Genomic DNA, 21888 nt, shown 5'->3' with positions numbered 1-21888 from the left:
ACCGCCATTTTCCTTGACCTACAACCCGGAGATGCATGATGCAAATTAACCATGCATGTGCCTTACTTTAGGCTATCTAGACAGGGCAATGTTGTTGCAATCAGCCAAACCTTAGTCGAGTTATGGTGAAAAATGTTAAAATGTTGACAATTAGGTCATGGCATTAAAATCAGGTCAAGGTCAAAAAAGATTACCTCAATCCCAAATACTTTTTATTCCCATTATTGATGAAAATTTTCATTCCGAATGTCTCAGCCGGTTCCGAGACACAGTTCAGAAATCGGGAGTGCAGGAAGATATAAAGAATAATAATTTCTAAGTGGTGGTTTTGTACTCCTTGGAGTCTAAGAAACTCGATGGCACCATTAAAAAACTGTGGGCACTAATTGTAGAAACAAATCCTACAACAGCAATAAGCCTCCCCCTATCCTATATCTTATAAGGGAAGCTTAATGATTGGGAATAAATACACTCTCTCAATTGGGAATTGAGAAATGAAATTGAAATTTGAATATCGAAATTGTGATTAAATGGATGCAACAATTATTGCATGCAGGAGTGTGGCAAAGGGGGCAGGGAGGTCTTAAATGTCATAAGGGGAGGATGGGTCATAGCAATGATGGACATTCAAGGGTCGGCTGGACTTACTTTTTGAAAGGCGATTAGGAAAGACAAGTTGCGACAATGAGGAAAGACAAGGTGCGATAGAGCATTATGGATCCAGGATGTACTGCACATCTTCTTCCAGTAACCCCCTGCTGTTTTAAACTTGAAAAATCCAATTGGTTGACCGCCCACCTCAACTCTTTTGTTCTAATGGACCACTTGTGATGAAGGGGAAAATTGCAATGACCACGTGAATATGCAAAAATGTGCGTCAACACCAGCATTTGACCAGGATGCTTTTGCTTTAAGGCTCCTTCACCATGACAAAAAAACTGTTAATATTATTCTTATCCCAGAGCAGTGGAGAACAGTTTGTATTTGTGATATTTCCCAATCACCAGAATTTCAGCAAAGATTTTCAACAAATCATCACAAAATACACTACTGGTCAAAAGTTTTAGAACTGCTCAATTTTTCCAGTTTTTATTGAAATTTACGCAGTTTAATGTCCAGTGAATAACCTGAAATTGCACAAAGGTAAGCAGTAAACTGCTCGAGGTTGAAAAAAAAGTTTAGGTTAGCAAAAACGGGAAAATAATCCAAATTGCACAGTTATATTGTAAAAAAAGGCCTTCTTCAGAGAACAAGTAATGGGTTAACAACTTACAGCTGTTCTGCAGCAATGTAAGTAAATTAAGCCTTGAAAGTTGATGCAAACAATTCCTACAGGTGTCCAAACCTCTGCTGATTACTTGATTACAAACCCCCCTGTCTGTATAAAAGCAGTATTGGAACAGACGGTTATTACACCCTCCGAAGCATTATTTGGACAATATTGCACTGCAGGAAGTGGAATATTGGAAACTGGAGGAAACTCTGACAGGAAGAGGTCTGGCACACCCAAACCCACAACAGAATCAGAAGACAAGTTTCTGAGAGTCAACAGCTTACGTGATAGGCGGCTCACAGGACAACAGCTTCAAGCACAGCATAGCACTGGTCAAAGTAAGCAAGTCTCACTTTCAACTGTGAAGAGAAGACTTTGAGTTGCAGGTTTGACAGGTTGAGTGGCAGTAAGAAAGCCATTTCTAAGATGGCAAAATAAGAAAAAGAGGCTTGCCTGGGCCATGAAGCACCGCCAGTGGATTACTGAAGACTCGAAGAAGGTCTTATGGACCGATTAATCAAAATTTGAAATCTTTGGTTCATCACGCATGGTTTTTGTACGCCGTTGAGGAGACGAAAGGATGATTCCTCAGTGTGTGACACCAACTGTCAAACATGGAGGAGGAAGCGTGATGGTCTGGGGCTCTTTTGCTGGATTCAGAGACGGCAACTTGCACAGAGTGACTGGCACCCTGAACCAAAAGGGCTACCATAGCATTTTGCAGCGCCATGCAATACCCTCTGGTATATGCCAAGTTGGTCAGGGGTTCATCCTACAGCAAGATAATGACCCTAAACACACCTCCAGGCTATGTCAAAACTACCTTCGAGGAAAAGAACAAGACGGGGGGCTTCAAATCATGGAATGGTCAGCACAGTCTTCAGACTTAAACCCCATCGAGCTGGTTTGGGATGAACTGGACAGAAGGGTGAAAGCAAAGCAACCTACAAGTGCAACACATTTGTGGGAACTTCTGCAACAGTATTGGGAAGAACTTCCTGAACAATATTTGATTTCCATTGTAGAAAGAATGCCACGAGTGTGTTCGGCGGTTATATCTGCAAAAGGTGGCTACTTTGCTGAGTCAAAAATTTAAATTAAATTTTGTTAAACAAAATGATTCTATGATTTATTTTTTTATCTCCATTTGTTTATTTGTTCTATGCTCAATTTCAGAGTACATTGAGACATTAAACTGTCTAAATTTCAATAAAAACTGGAAAAATTGAGGTGTTCTAAAACTTTTGATCGGTAGTGTATATTTTTGGACAAATGTGTGTTTTAGAGGCTGGGCTATAATCATAATTATTGTGAGAACTGCAGAACGAAAATGCAAGAGCATAACCAACTTGAAGTTTTCCTTGCCAAAAGATAAAGAGCAAAGGCACAGAGAGGGTTCAACGTTTCGGCCACAAAGTAACCTTCGTCAGGCTATCATCTCATCTTTCTTACCTGGGTCACATGATTTATTGCATTGCTGTGTCACACTGTGCTGACATCAGTGATCTATATTATATGTTCCCATGTCACTTTTGCACACCCTCTTGCCCAGGAGCGTTGAGAGCCAGCCTGGGCCCCAAGGCAAACAACCTCGGGGCTCCCAACCCCACCCTTTCTCTCGTTTATAACTTTTTAAGGAACTTTCTTTAATGAAAAACAAAAAACTTTTCAAAAACAAATGGTCACTTTTATTCATCAGTGTGATCGAAAATAAAGGAGATCGCGGGACATTTGGACCAATCGAGTCAATTCGCCCCCTCTACTGTTGAAGACAATTTCTCCATAAGATTGGAAAAAACATACGTGAGAAGGTGGTTACCTTGAACAATGCGATTGTGTCGCCAATGTGCCTCCGCATAGTCCCACAACGGGTAGATGCCATCACTCTGCATATGTATGGACAGCGGATCACGTTTGTGAAGTTTCATGTTGCCAAATAAGGTTCATTTTTCTATCCATGATGACTGCCAAACCACGTGACCTATGACATCATCATTTTCAAACTATATGTAACAGTGCTGTTATATGATATTTGTAAAATTTCGCATCGATTGGGTGAGCAGTTTCAGAGATATAATTATTTAATATTTTCCTTCATTCCAAAATGGCTGTCAAACCATGTGACCTATGATGTCATAAATTTAATATTTCAATACAAATGGGTCATATATCATGTGCATTCAATTTCAGATTTTTAGGATAAGGAATTCGTTTAAAACATTTTTGGCTGGTACACCACTTCATCTATTATGTCATCATTAACATGCTTTTGTTCCCCATTGGGAGTACTTGACAATGTGCCAAGTTTCAAATTTTTCCATTCAGAGGTTTCCGAGAAATAAAATTTAATTATTTGCTTTTAAAACAAGATGGCTGCCATTCGACGTGACCTATGACGTCACAATTATCATAAAAACATTCTGCATGGGTGTCACTCCTACCCTGAAAGTTTTGTCTCAATTGGACATGTGGTTGCTGAGAAAAACGAGGTTTAGCCCGTACGGAAGGATGGATGGATGGATGGACGGACGGACGGACGGACAACCCGAAAACATAATGCCTCCGGCGACTTTGTCGGCGGAGACATAATAAGTTTTTTGGACAAATAGGATACAAACGCATATCTTTGTAACGCACATTTCTGGTTAATAACCATTTTCTGTAAAGTTTGAAACTGTACCATTAACAGCAGTAAATGTTGTTTTGTTTCCGGCAAGGAAAGCCAGATCAGCTTCTGTGTTTAAATGCAATGATGAGGAAGTGAGGATGAGCCGATGAGGGGTTTCACTTCTCTGTTTAAAAAAAAATACAGGAGAAGCTCGGGCCCCTCAACGGACCCCGGGCCCCAAGGCAGCGCCTCCCCCCCCCCACCCCCCTCTCGACGCCCTTGCACATGCCAATGTCAAATCCTCTGGGAGGGCATTAAGATCAGACTGCAAATTACCTACCTGCCTTGGTGCCTGACGAAGACCATTCTCTGGCTGAAATGTTGGACTTTATGACCATTTGTCCCTTTTATGGCAAAATAAACCCTCGGGTTGGTTGAACCTTTGCATTCTCAGTCTGCGGCTCTTGAAATTTTGATGCTTAGAGCATAGTCTTTAAAGGCGTATTTGTAAAAATAATACATTAAGTGGAGATTCAGTGAACCGACAATAGAAGGCCGAATGTATGTGGTGAGTTTTATGAAGTAGAATGAGAAATGGCATTTATAAATCAAACAAAATTGGTTTCATCTCTATTGTTTGCTTCCAGAGCATTAATGTCAACTTCTTGTCATGAACAACATTTTAAATGTGATTTTTTTTTTAGTTCTCGTAAATTAATCCAAGAAGAAAGAATATAAATTCTACAATAAAATACCGTTTGACGTTGTAAATCTGTTTAAGAAATAACTCGCAAATATTAACCTGTTTTGCCAAATACCAATCGATAATCTACAAAAGAATGTTTGCCGTTTGATAAGAATACAAATATTTTTGATGGGAATAAATGACGTTTCTCTCTCCGCATCTCTGCAGACTTTGCTGGATATAAGACAGAATGTCTTAACCCTGTGGTTGCCTCCAAATATCGTATCGCCTACCCATCCTATTCTGTCCCCATATTTACCCTCCGACCCAATGTGTACTGAATTTGTGTCCTTCTCAATCGAGAATGTCGAGAAAGTTCTGTCCAGCCTCGACCTTGCTTCGGCGTTGGGCCAAAATAGCATCAGTTCCCAACTTCTCAAACCCTGCTCTCCTGCTTCTTTTCTGTGCGCTATACTCAGCCTGTCCTTTTGCTTTGGCTGCCACCCTTCTGCCTGAGATTCAGCAAACATCACTCTCATCCGTAATGACATTGCACAAACAGATGCTCTCGACTACAGAGCAGTAAGCCTCCTGCCAATTATAAGCAAAGTCATGGAATCCATTTTGACATCACTGCTGAGGTCAAATCCTTCATGTTTTCAGACAGCCCGATCTCTGACCATCCTTTACCAGTCACTCAACTCTCGGTGTGCTCCTGTTTCCCTCTCAGTAATAGATAGAGGCACTGAATATCAAAACAAGAAGTCAGATCATGACCCTTTACCTATCTAAAGCCCTCAACAGAGTCAACCTCTCCTCTCCCAATAGAGACTGACATGCCCCAAGACAGAGTTGGGCCAAGATTTGTTTCTCATCTCTGATGCTCCCAGAAGGTTTTTCTTTATTTTTTGCAGACGATTCCACATTGTCATTGGGTACCCCATCCGACTGGTAGGGTGACAGCAGCTGCTTCACTCTCTGCTGAATGGGAAATTATTCAATGCTGGTATGAAAAATGGACCTTGTCCTTCAATCCTGGAAAATATCAGTCTCACCCTTTCGCTGCAGAAATATCTTCAATTATGTCCACATATTATGTATTCTGAAAGGAAAAGCTTCAGTCAATTGAACATCTAGTCTAGGCTATGACCTAGCTATGGCCTCTCACCATTAGCTTTTACCTGCCCTGGGGTGATCATACAGCAAAGATGGCCTCCAAAGACACCTGCAGACTCGGCATCCTCTTTGGTTCCAAGTCCTTCCTTGAAAAATCTTAACTACACACAGTTAACAAGGCCTTTGTTTATATCTATATGGAGTAATTTAGGTTAACATCCTGGCATCACATCTGTCTTCCCTGCATTCTATGACGTTTGCCTTTCCTGGAATGAGACCAAAGCACAAAACTCATTGTTCTCACAAAGCAGACAGGTCAGTGGTCTCCGATTATTTTTTTTTACTGTCTCCATCTGGTCAAGCTCCCTCTGTTGTCTCAGTCCTCTGACCCTCCATACAACTCCAGGATGCACATCTGCTTCCAGTAACCCACTGCTGTTTAAATCCGCAAAATCCAGCCTGACTGCCCATCTCAACTCTTGTTCTAATTGTTTCTCCCATCTGTGGAATGGCCTTTCAGAGGCTGTTCTATCCCATTATTCCTTCCAGGGTTTCAAGCAGATGGTGGAATTGACATCTCTCATCATCCCCATCTTTAAACACAATGAATGTGGTATGGGAAGACAGAACTAAGGAGATTGGGGAAATGGGGGGGGGGGGGGGGGTGAGGAGGGGGGAAGGGGGTTGGGGGAGAGATAGGTAAGGAAACCTCTTGGAAATATAGGACAAGGCAAAGGTCCAGGGCCAGACAAAATGCATCTGAGTGTCTACACAGGTAGTAGAGCAGATAAATGAGATATTAATTCCCATCTTTTCAATACTTACTGGAAAAAGGAATGATACCAGAAAATTGGATGATGTGAAAATGTACCATTATTGAAAATGGGGTGAAGCAATTGGTTCACTTTGTCTGTCTGTCTGCAGATGTCAGCCTGTGATCAAGGAACTACTACATTTCAATTGAATGTTATATTTTGAACGCGATAGAACACTAATTACCCTGCGCTCGCGAAGCGAAAAGTGGGGTTAAGCATTCAGTTACGTACGTATGCCGTGTGCCGTACATGTGCCGTGTTCATCATTATTTTAAAATTTTCAGCAAATTTTGGTCTGATGGACACAAAATTTTCACCATAGGAGCGCCTCATCCTTTAGAATATTTTAATGATTATTATGATGTCATAGGTCATGTGGTACAGGTGCGATCTTGAAAAAAACGAAAAATGTTGCACCTCTTTATCTCCAGAACCGCTGCATGGGAAAAATTGAAACATGGCTCATTGTAAAGAACTCCATATGGGGAATAGGTGTTGTTAATGATGTCATTGGTGCCATAATTATGACGTCATAATTCGACAGGGACAACGCTTTGTCTGATCAGTTTGAAATGTATTGAGCGTGACCTATGCAACAATTATATTAGAGACAAGAACGCCACTCAGTAGAGCGCATACTCCCGCCGTGGGTCAAGTTGGAATAGTACGATTTCACGAAAGTTTGAGGGAGTAGTTCAGTGACAACACAAGACAAGACAACACAAGACAGACACTGCACAGATATATATATAATATATATATAATATATAGAAGATAATGTTTAAAAAAACAACAAGGCAATTTCACTGACAGTTACAAGGCAATTTCGGATTCAGCGTTCAATTCTATATAAGTGAGTGTATTTTGAGGCATGTGTGACTTCAAAAAAAATTGTAAGCCAGGAAAACGTTCGTTTCATTCCTTAGGGACACAACATGTAAAACTGGCCCAAACGTCAAAACAAAACTCGCTCATTTTAAGTCACACAAGCTAAAGCGACCACTCATTCTTCTGGGAAGAATCCCGTGCACATGCTTGTCACACTTATAACTCACCTAAGTCTTCATAAGTTCATCAAATACTGACACCGCGATTGACATTCCCTGAGGTAAATGTTGATATCTCTTCTGAGGTAAAAACAAAACCAAAAAAAAACAGTTTTAAAGCATTATACGTATCAAACGATACATTTTATGAAACTGAGAAACCAAATACACACTTTGGTGGTTTTAAAATGACAGAATATGTCTTTATTAGAAAGAAAAAAAGAACCTTGAAGACGATGCTGCTAACAAAATACACCGCTCTAACGCATAATCACGAGTTTAAACTACATTTACAACAAATATGAAAACTATTTTCATATCACAATGTTAAATATAGAATATATAGAAGATAATGTTAAAAAAATGAGTGCTATCTTCCAATGGTAAACAATCCTTCAAAAAAATTCCTGGATCCGGAATAATATCCTGAGCTTCACCAAAAACTAATCAACAATCTTCCTTATCCCAAGGGCAATCATCCCACCAACTTTCATCCAAATCCGTTCAGAACTTTTCCAGATATCTTGTTCACAAACACACGAACACACACACACACACACACACACACACACACACACACACACACACACACACACACACACACACACACGGACACGATCGAATGCATTGGTAAATATAAATTTATGATGTCATCGCTCACTTGGTCTGGCAGCCATTTTGCATCAAAGAAAAAAAAATGTTCAAAAACAGAAGAGTTGGCTCGCAACAAGTTGACTGCGCATGGTAAGTATTCTACAAGTACCCGACTGCTAAACCGCAATGAGCCGGTGAAGCCAAAGCCTCTTGCCACTTTTTACCCATCACCATGGCATCAGTAGGTTAGGTCGTTGGTAGTAGGTAGGTGTTGTAGGTACCGTACCTCGTTCAAAATGACACCATTTGCATTCTTGATGAGATTAAAATTTATAAAATTTCCTTCTTGATTAATTCGGTGAATTCCGTCTCAACTTCGGATATTTCCGGCCGTGAAAAACTATCCCCAACGGCCGCGAGATTTCAAAAAAATAATTCTTCGTCAATTTTAGAATATTTGACGCCGTTTTCAGCCTCCGAAATGAGGTGAAAAGCTTTTTTGAAATATTTTTTCAAATGCTCGAATCTCATTGGTTCCGGTGTTTGGTGACGATTTTCGTTGAAGATAACCAGGCCCGTGCGGGCCGAGGTTGGTCTTAAAGTATTTTAATTACAAATTAGAGGTGCATAAGATTGTGAATCAAAAAAAGACGGGTGAAACAAACTCCTATTGAACTTTTTTCAATTTGTTTTGCATACTTCCGCATCCGCAAGATGGCGGCCTCCATTGAACGATTTGGTGCGTCAAAGCTTCGAAATTCTCAAGGGATCCAGCAAAATCTGGCTTTTCAACATAATACGTACGCGTTCATTCACAACACCGGCTTCGCCGGCTAATATGACCCTACTGCAAAGCCGCAATGAGCCGGCAAAGCCAAAGCTTCTTGCCACTATTTTACCCATCACTATGGCATCAGTAGGTTAGGTAGTTGGTAGTAGGTAGGCGTAGGAGGTTCATACCTAGTTCAAAATGACACCATTTGCATTCTGGATGAAATAAAAATTTATAAAATTTACTTCTTGATTAATTCGATTAATTCCGTCTCAACTTCGGATATTTCCGGCCGTGAAAAACTATCCCCTACGGCCGTGAGATTTCTAAAAAATAATTCTTCGTCAATTTTAGAATATTTGACGCCGTTTTCAGCGTCCGAAATGTGGTAAAAAGCTTTTTTGAAATAATTTTTCAAATGCTCGAATCTCATTGGTTCCGGTGTTTGGTGACGATTTTCATTGAAGATAACCAGGGCCCGCGCGGGCCCGGGGAACGAGGTTGGTCTTAAAGTATTTTAATTACAAATTAGAGGTGCATAAGATTGTGAATCAAAAAAAAGACGGGTGAAACAAACTCCTATTGAACTTTTTCTCAATTTTTTATGCATACTTCCGGATCCGCAAGATGGCGGCCTCCATTGAGTGATTTGGTTTTTGAAATATTTTTTCAAATGCTCGAATCTCATTGGTTCCGGTGTTTGGTTACGATTTTCGTTGAAGATAACCAGGGCCCGCGCGGGCCCGAGGAACGAGGTTGATCTTAAAGTATTTTAATTACAAATTAGAGGTGCATAAGATTGTGAATCCAAAAAAGACAGGTGAAACAAACTATTGAACTTTTTCGCAATTTTTTATGCATACTTCCGAAGACGGGTGAAACAAACTATTGAACTTTTTCGCAATTTTTTATGCATACTTCCGAAGACGGGTGAAACAAACTGTTGAAGTTTTTCGCAATTTTTTATGCATACTTCCGAAGACGGGTGAAACAAACTGTTGAAGTTTTTCGCAATTTTTTAAGCATACTTCCGCATCCGCAAGATGGCGGCCTCCATGGAGCGATTTGGTGCATCAAAGCTTCAAAATTCTCAAAGGATCCAGCAAAGTCTGGCTTTTCAACATGATACGTACGCGTTCATTCACAACACCGGCTTCGCCAGCTATGAATACCATCTATTTGGAACGCGAATTGGACAACGAAGCTGCGCAGCTCTGAATTTGGCAACTTTTATGGAATCTCATCCCGATCGCGCATGCGCAGAAATGAGGAAGGTAACTTTTTTTAGTCTGTCTGCCTGTCTGGCAGTCAAACAATATTGAAATGATTCTAAACAGGAAACCTAATCCAGGTATGAATAACAAATGTAATGTGTTAAATAAGGTGGTGTAAAAGACGGTGCATCAACATTGGTAAACTTCTGAAAAAAGTTCGTTTTGGTTTTTATTTCTACAGGCTTTAAATGTTTTAAAGGCTGTAGAAATATAGTTTTATTTAAATATTAATATAGTTTTATTTCTACAACTGTCCAACTGTCAAACACAACACACTGTCAAATTATCTTGCTGACACTTCCAAAAACCTCCAACATCGCAGTACTTGGATGAAATTTTACGCCATCTCGACCAATCAAATTTGCCGCTCTCAGCTCAGCATTGGGGATATCGAGAATCAGACAAATTAATGGCGGCTCGTAGGAAATATAGATTGTGCTCCGAAATGTAAATCAAGAGTTTAAAAGACCCTTCCCATGTTGTTTTTCTCAAGACTGTGAGGTGTCATATGAACTCTCTTGTTTATAAATGCTTGAGGAATGTTTGGAAAACAATAGAAGAATTAGCACAATGGAAAGCTAATCTTTATAAGAACTTGTCGATCTGCAAAAAAAGATGTAAAATTTTTCAACTAAATGTGAAATAAATATGAAAGTTCCCTTTCAAGGCACTTCAACGCAGAGGATGCCATTCCGCCCATCTTAGCTCTTTCACGAGCCTCGATCTTGTTTACAAAAAAACAAACAAAAAAAAGCCTGAGCAACGGTTGCCAAGTTATGATTGTTTGTCCATGTTCTATCCTTTTTGAATGCTGCGCATTAAGCAATAAAGCGGCACATGTCATTACCTCCGCCACCAAAGGTGGATGGAGGTTATGTTTTCACCCCTGTTTGTCTGTCCGTTTGTTTGTCTGTCCGTTTGTTTGTTTGTTTGTTTGTTGGTGAACAAAATATCTCAAAAAGTTGTGGACGGATTCGTACAAAATTTGGCAAAGATGTAGCGTATGTGACAACGACGAATTGATTAGAATTTGGTGAAGATCTGGATTCGGATCCGGCTATTATAAATTTTTCAGTCATTCTTCACCATTGGAAGATATGGCCTAAAACGATACATAGCAGGATATCTCAAAAAGTTATGGACCGATTTGGATGAAACTTGTTGGACAGGTTGTGTGTCTGACAAGAAAGAATAGATTCAATTTTGGTGAAGATCTGGATCCGGATCCAGCTAGTATAATTTTTAAGTGATTCTTCACCATTGGGAGTTGTATTATCTTGCATTTTTATATGCTTTCTTGTTTACTATCTGAGCTCTTGTCATCAAACATTCACCAAACCTCTATTGTGAGAATATGGAGAACACTAATTAATACATTTTATTTTATTTTTTTAGCTGTTGTTTTTGTGAAACTTTAGTTTGAGTACAAAGCTGAGGTGGATAGGCTTTTCATTTTGGGACGTTTCTTGTTTTACCTTTGTTCTCACAGCGTTGTTTATACATTGCCTAGGATAATGGAAGAGCTCGGCCACAGAACAGATCAGGACACAACATAACAAAGGGAACAGCAGAGACAGGGGAAACATCAACAGCAGGGCGGTGGGAGAAGGTAGACGTAGATGGACAAACAAGGGATGCAGGTAATGATTAGGGCTAGAGGAGAAACTTAGGGGTGGACAAGATGGATACATAAGCAATTTCTTTAGTTCATAGTCTTTTATATCATGATCCGGTGTAGAAAAGATCATGCTTTTAGATGGGGGATGACTTGAGATGGTGGCGAACAGCTTTCTTGAAGACCCAGAGGAAGTATGAGATTGAAGAGAGTGGAAGTTGCTTCCACAGGTGGGGAAAAGGAGGAATAAATGAGTGGAGGTGCAGTGGTTATGAATTTAGGCAGTTTCACTAGGAGGGGGTTGCTGGAGGACCGTGTGCAGATACCTCGAGGGGATGGGAAGAGCATGGAGAGGGTAAAAGGGTGCAAGACCAGACCGGAGGCAGAAGAAGACGGAGAGACCACCAAAAAGGTGTCGGCGATGGTGAAGTGATAAACCCATAGACTCAGCTTCATCTCGAGAGATTCCAACGATCTTGAAATCCTTGGTTTCCACGGCAGCAAGGTGAGCAAGACATGAGGCAGGGGAGCCAGCGCAGGGGGCAAGCAGTACCTGAAAGCCATGTTGGTGAATCAGAGCTCAGGTGTGCAAAGGAAGGACCCAGTCGTCAGCTGGCTGTGGAGGCCATCTTTGAAATCTGGTTTACCCAAGGTTAGAATACTTCTGTCAACATTTGATTGAGAAAATTATTGTTGTCGTTATTGATCTGTTAGCTTAAACTTTCTCGTGGAGAACATATTGGAGACAATGATTACAGATCAAATCAGGTATCATTTTGATAAATATACACCGTATATTAATTAAAGATGGCCAACATAATTTTACAAAAGGGTGATTATATGTGACATTTTTTGGGGAATCCTATGGAGTTGGTGATTGGGTAGATGCCAGCAGTGCAGTTGATATAACATACCTAGACCTCCACAAATAATTTGTACCTATCGGAGGCTGTTCATTAAGTTTAGGCTCGTTGACTCATTGGTCAAGTAAACTGGTAAACTGGGCCTAAACCAAGCTTATGGATAGGAAGCAAAGAGTGGTCATCAGTGGGAAGTTGCCACGTGGGAAGTTTTAAGTAGAGAGATAACCTGGCATTAGTACGAGGATTGCTTTGTAATTGATATCAATTATTTAGATAGTGAGGTAAAAAGTGGGCTTTCAAAATTCGCAGTTGATACCAAACTTGGAGGTAAGGTCTGTATCCAATGGAGGTTTCGATTCAGAAAAGCCTACAGGCGATCATTGCCTGAGCAACAGATTGGTATATATAATTCAATGTGAGGAAACGTATTGGGAATGGGCCGGAATAATGGTAAAAGGGACCACATAATAAATAATGCAAGGCGAAGTTTTGGAACATGTTAAGAGGAGAAAGTTCTCAGGGTGGTGTTTATTTTATAAGTCTTAAGGAGTCACATTGTGCCAGGCAGAAACCGGAAGCTGCTCCTGTGATTATAACCTCAAATACTATCAGAGTTTATGGATTGAAGGAGGTGGTGTTTTTATTGATCTTCTTATTTTGTATGCAAAGTCAAGGCTGGTGGAAGAGTGAGAACACAGAATGGATCAGGATGCAAGAGAACAAAAGGAACAGCAGAAAGAGAGGGGAGAAACACCAAGAGCAAATCCGAGGGACAGAATAGATGGAGACTTCGACAAACAAGGCATGAATTAATAAGAATAAGGGTGAGGGGAGGACACAAGGTGTGGAAATGGTGAATACAGAAGCAAACTCTCAGGAAGGAAAAACTGGAAATCTGGAAGTCGGTCGGCTTGGGGGACGGGCTCAACGGGGAAGAGGTTAATCCTATAAAGCAATTTAATGGCCTCATCTCAATAGTTGTGTTCAGCTATTTGTATCACCATATTTGAGGAAGTTTCGTGTTCAGTTTTTCTGTGACCATATTTGACGAAGGATATAACTGCCAGTAACTTAGTTCAGCATGCAGTCATCAGATTGATTTAATGGATAAAGTATATTATGGAGAGCGGCTGAGGTGAAGACTACCTATACTTTTTACTTTATAAAGGACATTATTCCAAGAATATCTGATAGGAATGTTTGAAGAACGAATGAGCAATCGGAAAATTTTCAGGAAAGCTTTTCACCAGGATGGATAGTGACAGGAAAACAGGCACAAGCTAAGGGTAAATAAGAAGAGTTAAGACAGTAATAATTCACAAGGCAAATAAGAAGAGTTAAGACAGTAATAATTCACAAGGCAAATAAGAAGAGTTAACACAGTGATAATTCACAAGGCAAATAAGGAGAGTTAAGACAGTAATAATTCACAAGGCAAATAAGAAGAGTTAACACAGTAATAATTCACAAGGCAAATAAGAAGAGTTAAGACGGCAATAATTCACAAGGCAAATAAGAAGAGTTAAGACAGTAATAATTCACAAGGCAAATAAGGAGAGTTAAGACAGTAATAATTCACAAGGCAAATAAGAAGAGTTAAGACAGTAATAATTCACAAGGCAAATAAGGAGAGTTAAGACAGTAATAATTCACAAGGCAAACAAGAAGAGTTAAGACAGTAATAATTCACAAGGCAAATAAGAAGAGTTAAGACAGTAATAATTCACAAGGCAAATAAGAAGAGTTAAGACAGTAATAATTCACAAGGCAAATAAGAAGAGTTAAGACAGTAATAATTCACAAGGCAAATAAGAAGAGTTAAGACAGTAATAATTCACAAGGCAAATAAGGGGAGTTAAGACAGTAATAATTCACAAGGCAAATAAGAAGAGTTAAGACTAATAATTCACAAGGCAAATAAGGAGAGTTAAGACAGTAATAATTCACAAGGCAAATAAGGAGAGTTAAGACAGTAATAATTCACAAGGCAAATAAGAAGAGTTAAGACAGTAATAATTCACAAGGCAAATAAGAAGAGTTAAGACAGTAATAATTCACAAGGCAAATAAGGAGAGTTAAGACAGTAATAATTCACAAGGCAAATAAGAAGAGTTAAGACAGTAATAATTCACAAGGCAAATAAGAAGAGTTAAGACAGTAATAATTCACAAGGCAAATAAGGAGAGTTAAGACTAATATTTCACAAGGCAAATAAGAAGAGTTAAGACTAATAATTCACAAGGCAAATAAGGAGAGTTAAGACTAATAATTCACAAGGCAAATAAGAAGAGTTAACACAGTAATAATTCACAAGGCAAATAAGAAGAGTTAACACAGTAATAATTCACAAGGCAAATAAGAAGAGTTAACACAGTAATAATTCACAAGGCAAATAAGAAGAGTTAACACTGATTAATTCACAAGGCAAATAAGAAGAGTTAACACAGTAATAATTTACAAGGCAAATAAGGAGAGTTAACAACAACAACAACATGCATTTTAAGGCCATTTTCCATGCTAGAGCGGGGGTTAGCCTTGCGGTCCCCATGACAATCTTCTCCATTTTGCCCTATTTTCTGCATCTCTCCTTGTTTAACCCCCTTGCCCGCATTTCTTCTTCCACCATCTTTAGCCAAGTCTTTCTCGGTCTTCCCCGTCCTCTACTTCCTTCTACATCAATTTCCATCACTCTTCTCAACCAGTCACTTTCATCCTTCTTCAACACATGACCAAACCATCTCAGCCTGTTCCTCTTCACAGCATCAATCACAGGCAATATTCCCATCATCTTTCGCAATTCATCATTTGTCTTCCTCTCTCTCAACGATACTCCGCACATCCATCGAACCATTCGCATTTCCACCCTTTCCAGCCTTCGTTGCTGCTCTACGTTCATTACCCATGTCTCGCTCCCATAAATCATAACACTTCTCACACATGCAGCATACACCTTTCCCTTCAGCTTCAGCGACACTCTCCTCCTCATCAGCACGCCACTCAGTTCCTGAAACTTCTTCCATGCACATCTCACTCGAGCAACCGTTGCCGAGTCTGATCCACCTTCTCCATTCAGCATGTCTCCGAGGTAGCAAAATGTTTTCACACCTTCCAGCTTCACGCCGTCTCCAAGATCCAACTCAACATTTCCTCCATCTGCAGCTCCCTCTGTGCACACCTTACATTTGAATGTAGCTGCCACACTGGTAAATGACCCTCTCAGACCACTACATTTTTGATGAACCCACTCAGCGCACATTGTACATTGAATGGAGTTCACTCCGACACCCTTCCTGCACACAGCACACGGCCACTTCCCAGTTCTTTCCACCTCACCACATGCTTTACCACTTGCCATCACCTTCGTCTTTCCGATATTCACCTTCAGACCTTTTGTCTCCATACATTCCTTCCACTTGTTCATCTTTTCCTTCAGTCCATCCATACTTTCCGCAATCAACACCAGATCATCTGCATACAACAACTCCCACGGTAAACCCTCCTTTATGTTCTGAGCCAGCACCTCCATCACAGCTACAAATAGTAGTGGACTTAGTACCGACCCCTGATGCACCCCCACCTTCACCTCAAACTCACCACTGTTCCCGTCCTTCGTCCTTACAGCTGTGCGCGCTCTTTTGTACATTGCCATCACTACTCTGATCAACCATTCCTCCACTCCTAACTTCCTCAATGCTCATGTCAATACTTTGCGTGGAACCCTATCGAATGCTTTCTCCAGATCAACAAACCCAAAAAACAACTTCTTCCTCTTCTCCATGTACTTCTCCTGCAACTGCCTCACAATGAAAAGCGCATCTGTCGTACCTCTTCCTGGCATAAATCCAAACTGCATTTCGTCGATCTTCACTTTCTTCCTTATCCTCCTCTCCAACACCCTTTCCAATACCTTCATTCCATGCTCCAATAACTTTATCGCTCGGTACGAGCCACACTCCAGTGGGTCACCTTTCCCCTTGTATAGAGGGACGAGGGTACTCAGTTCCCAATCCACTGGAATGCGGCCTTCTTTCACCACCAGATTACAGATCTCTGTCATTCTCTTCACACCCCAACTTCCTGCTGCCTTCAACATATCTCCCACAACTCCCGTCGGCCCTCCCGCTTTTCGACTCTTCATTGCTTTTATCGCTTCCTCAACTTCCTTCTCAGTTATCTTCTCTGCTGGTCCTAAAACTGGGTTACTCTCTATGTTGCCATCCCATTCATTCTCTGTATTCAACAGCATTTCCATATATCTTTTCCATCTTCCTTTAATTCCATCTGGGTCGACAACGATTTGTCCCACTTCATCCTTCAAGCAACTCACCCCCATCACATCACACCTCTCTTTCACTATGTGCTTTGCAATCCTGAATACTGCTTTCTGACCCTCTTCCGAACCCAAGCGTTCTCCGAACATTTTCCTACATGCCTCCTGCGCCTTTGCTACCTCTTTCTTTGCAGCCTTCCTGGCTGCCTTATAACTTCCATGCTCTGCTGTTTCTGCTCCCGTACCCTTCGCCTTCTGCCACTCCTTGAACTTCTTCCTCTTCTCGTCAATCCTCTTTCCAACTTCATCATCCCACCACCATGTTTCCGAGTGCCTCGGTGGTCCTTTTGTCCATCCACATACCTCACCAACGGCTCCCAACAGACTAGCTTTCATTGACATCCAACCACTTTCAAGCTCAACCACATCATCCTCTACCCTACTCAGCCTATCTTTTAATGCCTCCCTTACTGTCACCTCTTTCAACCTCCACACCTTCATTCTTGGTTGGTACTTCACCCGCCGAGCTCTCCTCGCATCTTTCACCCTTATGTCGCAGACAACCAAGTGGTGCTGTGAAACAGCCTCCTCCCCCGGGATCACCTTTGTGTCCCGGAGGTGCCCCCTATCTCGCCTACGCACCATCAGGTAGTCAACGGTTGTCATCGACCCACCTGACGTGTATGTAACAAGCTTATTATCCTCTTTCTGGAACTGAGTATTACAAATCAACAAATCAGCTCCATCAGCAAACTCCAAAATCCTTTCACCTTCTCCATTTCTCACACCATATCCGCAACCCCCATGAACTCCCTCAAAACCATCCATACTCCTTCCCACATGTCCATTCAGGTCTCCTCCCACCACAACAACTTCCTCATCTTTCACGTTTTCCATCAGCTTCTCTATCGCACACCAGAACTTGTCCTTCTCTTCATTGCTTCGACCAACCTGCGGAGCATATCCTGAGATGACGTTCACCAAGAGCTTTCCAATCATCATTTTCACCATCATCAACCTATCACTCACTCTAGTCACACTCACCACACTGTCTACAAACTCCTCAGAAAACAGGACACCAACACCATTCACGCCCTCCTGGCACCCTTGCCACACAAATTTGTATTTCTGTCCCTGCCTACCCTTCACCATTCTCACACCACTTCCCTTCCATCTCGTCTCTTGCACACAACATATGTCCACTCTTCTTCTGACCAATACTTCCACCACTTCTCCTGATCTCCCTGTCATTGTCCCTACATTCCATGTCCCAAACCTCAGAAACCGATCTCCACTTCAGGCTGCACCCTGCCCATATGTACTTGTAATTGTCATGGTTCTCTTTTTGAGGCAATGTTTTTATGGCCGGATGCCCTTCCTGACGCCAACCCTCTTAGTCGTCTCTTACGACACGCAGGGATACGGTGTACCTATTCTGACCAGGGTACACACTGGGAAACGTTTAAAACATGGAAATTCTGGTGGGGGGGGGGGGGGGGGGGGGGGAAGGGGGGGGGGGGGCGGCGTCAGCATCACGGCTGCGGTTTAAACATATTCCAACAATATCCAAACAGAACCATGAAAACCATGAAAAACAATCTGGGAAAAGTCTCCAAGCGAGAACGTGGATTTGAGAAGGAAGGAGCAGAGGCGGAAGAGAAACGAGATACAGGGGGCGGGGCAGAAGCCGAGACGAGGAGGATAGCGAACAAGCAAGTGTCCGGGAGGAGAGAAAGAATCAATATAGAATTCTTTGTCTAGGGAGGTGAGGTGAGGGGGAGAAAATAAACTAAAAGAAACAAGCAATACAGCGAAGGAAATAACCCAAACCGACAAAACACCGACGGGGGGAGGGGAGGGAAGCCCCAAGTTACCAGGCCGCGCACGAGGTACGACTCAGAAAACGATTAACTACACACAAGTTTGTACGAATTACAAACCAATACCAACCAGAAACACACAATAACACGTACACAGCAAAATAACCAGTGGAAATTTGACAAAGACAAGAATGGGAAAACACTTAAACTTCGATGCCGTGGAGAGCTCGAAGTACGCTTCACTCGCCCGAGGAACCGGAAACCGGAAAACCAAAATAAGGAGAGTTAAGACGGTAATAATTCACAAGGCAAATAAGAAGAGTTAAGACTAATAATTCACAAGGCAAATAAGAAGAGTTAAGACAGTAATAATTCACAAGGCAAATAAGGAGAGTTAAGACGGTAATAATTCACAAGGCAAATAAGAAGAGTTAAGACAGTAAGAATTCACAAGGCAAATAAGAATAGTTAACACAGTAATAATTCACAAGGCAAATAAGAAGAGTTAAGACAGTAATAATTCACAAGGCAAATAAGGAGAGTTAAGACGGTAATAATTCACAAGGCAAATAAGAAGAGTTAAGACGGTAATAATTCACAAGGCAAATAAGAAGAGTTAAGACGGTATTAATTCACAAGGCAAATAAGAAGAGTTAAGACGGTAATAATTCACAAGGCAAATAAGGAGAGTTAAGACGGTAATAATTCACAAGGCAAATAAGAAGAGTTAAGACAGTAATAATTCACAAGGCAAATAAGAAGAGTTAAAACGGTAATAATTCACAAGGCAAATAAGAAGAGTTAAGACGGTAATAATTCACAAGGCAAATAAGAAGAGTTAAGACGGTAATAATTCACAAGGCGAATAAGAAGAGTTAAGACAGTAATAATTCACAAGGCAAATAAGAAGAGTTAAGACAGTAATAATTCACAAGGCAAATAAGAAGAGTTAAGACTAATAATTCACAAGGCAAATAAGAAGAGTTAAGACGGTAATAATTCACAAGGCAAATAAGAAGAAGAGTTAATGCAGTAATAATTCACAAGGCAAATAAGAAGAGTTAAGACAGGAAAAATTCACAAGGCAAATAAGAAAAAGAGTTAATGCAGTAATAATTCACAAGGCAAATAAGAAGAGTTAAGACAGTAATAATTCGCAAGGCAAATAAGAAGAGTTAACACAGTAATAATTCACAAGGCAAATAAGAAGAGTTAACACAGTAATAATTCACAAGGCAAATAAGAAGAGTTAAGACTAATAATTCACAAGGCAAATAAGAATAGTTAACACAGTAATAATTCACAAGCCAAATAAGAAGAGTTAAGACAGTAATAATTCACAAGGCAAATAAGAACAGTTAAGACGGTAATAATTCACAAGGCAAATAAGAACAGTTAAGACAGTAATAATTCACAAGGCAAATAAGAACAGTTAACACAGTAATAATTCACAAGGCAAATAAGAACAGTTAAGACGGTAATAATTCACAAGGCAAATAAGAACAGTTAAGACAGTAATAATTCACAAGGCAAATAAGAAGAGTTAACACAGTAATAATTCACAAGGCAAATAAGAACAGTTAAGACAGTAATAATTCACAAGGCAAATAAGAAGAGTTAAGACTAATAATTCACAAGACAAATAAGAATAGTTAACACAGTAATAATTCACAAGGCAAATAAGAAGAGTTAAGACAGTAAAAATTCACATGGCAAATAAGAAGAAGAGTTAATGCAGTAATAATTCACAAGGCAAATAAGAAGAGTTAAGACAGTAATAATTCACAAGGCAAATAAGAAGAATTAAGACAGTAATAATTCACAAGGCAAATAAGAAGAGTTAAGACAGTAATAATTCACAAGGCAAATAAGAAGAAGAGTTCACACAGTAATAATTCACAAGGCAAATAAGAAGAGTTAAGACAGTAATAATTCACAAGGCAAATAAGAAGAGTTAAGACAGTAATAATTCACAAGTCAAATAAGAAGAGTTAAGGCAGTAATAATTCACAAGGCAAATAAGAAGAGTTAAGACAGTAATAATTCACAAGGCAAATAAGAATAGTTAACACAGTAATAATTCACAAGGCAAATAAGAAGAGTTAAGGCAGTAATAATTCACAAGGCAAATAAGAAGAAGAGTTAATGCAGTAATAATTCACAAGGCAAATAAGAAGAGTTAAGACGGTAATAATTCACAAAGCAAATAAGAAGAAGAGTTAACACAGTAATAATTCACAAGGCAAATAAGAAGAGTTAAGACAGTAATAATTCACAAGGCAAATAAGAAGAGTTAAGACGGTAATAATTCACAAAGCAAATAAGAAGAGTTATGACAGTAATAATTCACAAGGCAAATAAGAAGAAGAGTTAACACAGTAATAATTCACAAGGCAAATAAGAAGAGTTAAGACAGTAATAATTCACAAGGCAAATAAGAAGAGTTAAGGCAGTAATAATTCACAAGGCAAATAAGAAGAGTTAACAACAACAACAACAACAACAGGCATTTTAAAGGCCATTTTCCCTGCAAGAGCGGGGGTTAGCCTTGCGGTCCCCATGACAATCTTCTCCAAATTGTCATGGATCTATTTTTGAGGCAATGTTTTTATGGCCAGATGCCCTTCCTGACGCCAACCCTTTGAAGGGTAATTCGGTAAGACGTTAAGACGTAAGACGTTCGGTTAAGACGGTAATAATTCACAAGGAAAATAATAAGAAGAGTGAAGACAGTAATATTTCACAAGCAAGGATATTTCACACAGGGAATCATTGATGTTTTGAATGGCGTTCCTGGAAAGGTGGTGGAAGCACGAACAGTAAATAGGTTTAACATATAATTGGATAGGTATCTCGGAGCAATGGTGATCAAGGGGTGCAGGAGTGGCAGAAATGGAAGGTGGATGGTAATTGATTAGGATGGTCTGTGGGCTTTGGGAGCATGTTGCGCTTTCTAGAGGTCTTGAGATATTGACTTTTTGAGTTTCCTTATCAAGCGTCAACATGTCATCTGTGTTAATGTGACTGTCACCTCACTGTCTTCCCCAACCCGAAATAAAAATTGAAAATAATCCCCTGAGGTTGTGATTATTGATGTTGTTACTATAATGTAGTGTGCCCTCCATAAGTATTTGAAC

The 21888-nt window shown here is 40.2% G+C and overlaps 1 protein-coding gene across 1 annotated transcript in view; it reads left to right on the top strand.

Annotated features, from left to right (window-relative positions):
* The window catches only part of LOC137422153 (protein unc-13 homolog B), a 745568-nt gene that overhangs the window by 201769 nt on the left and 521911 nt on the right, over nucleotides 1-21888 (top strand). The window lies entirely within an intron of this gene.

Source organism: Myxine glutinosa, chromosome 2 (genome assembly GCF_964187855.1).
Source record: "Myxine glutinosa chromosome 2, kmMyxGlut1.1, whole genome shotgun sequence".
Taxonomy (NCBI): Eukaryota; Metazoa; Chordata; class Myxini; order Myxiniformes; family Myxinidae; genus Myxine; species Myxine glutinosa.
Note: the sequence above shows the minus strand (reverse complement) of the source record. Positions and strands in the feature narration are given on the sequence as shown.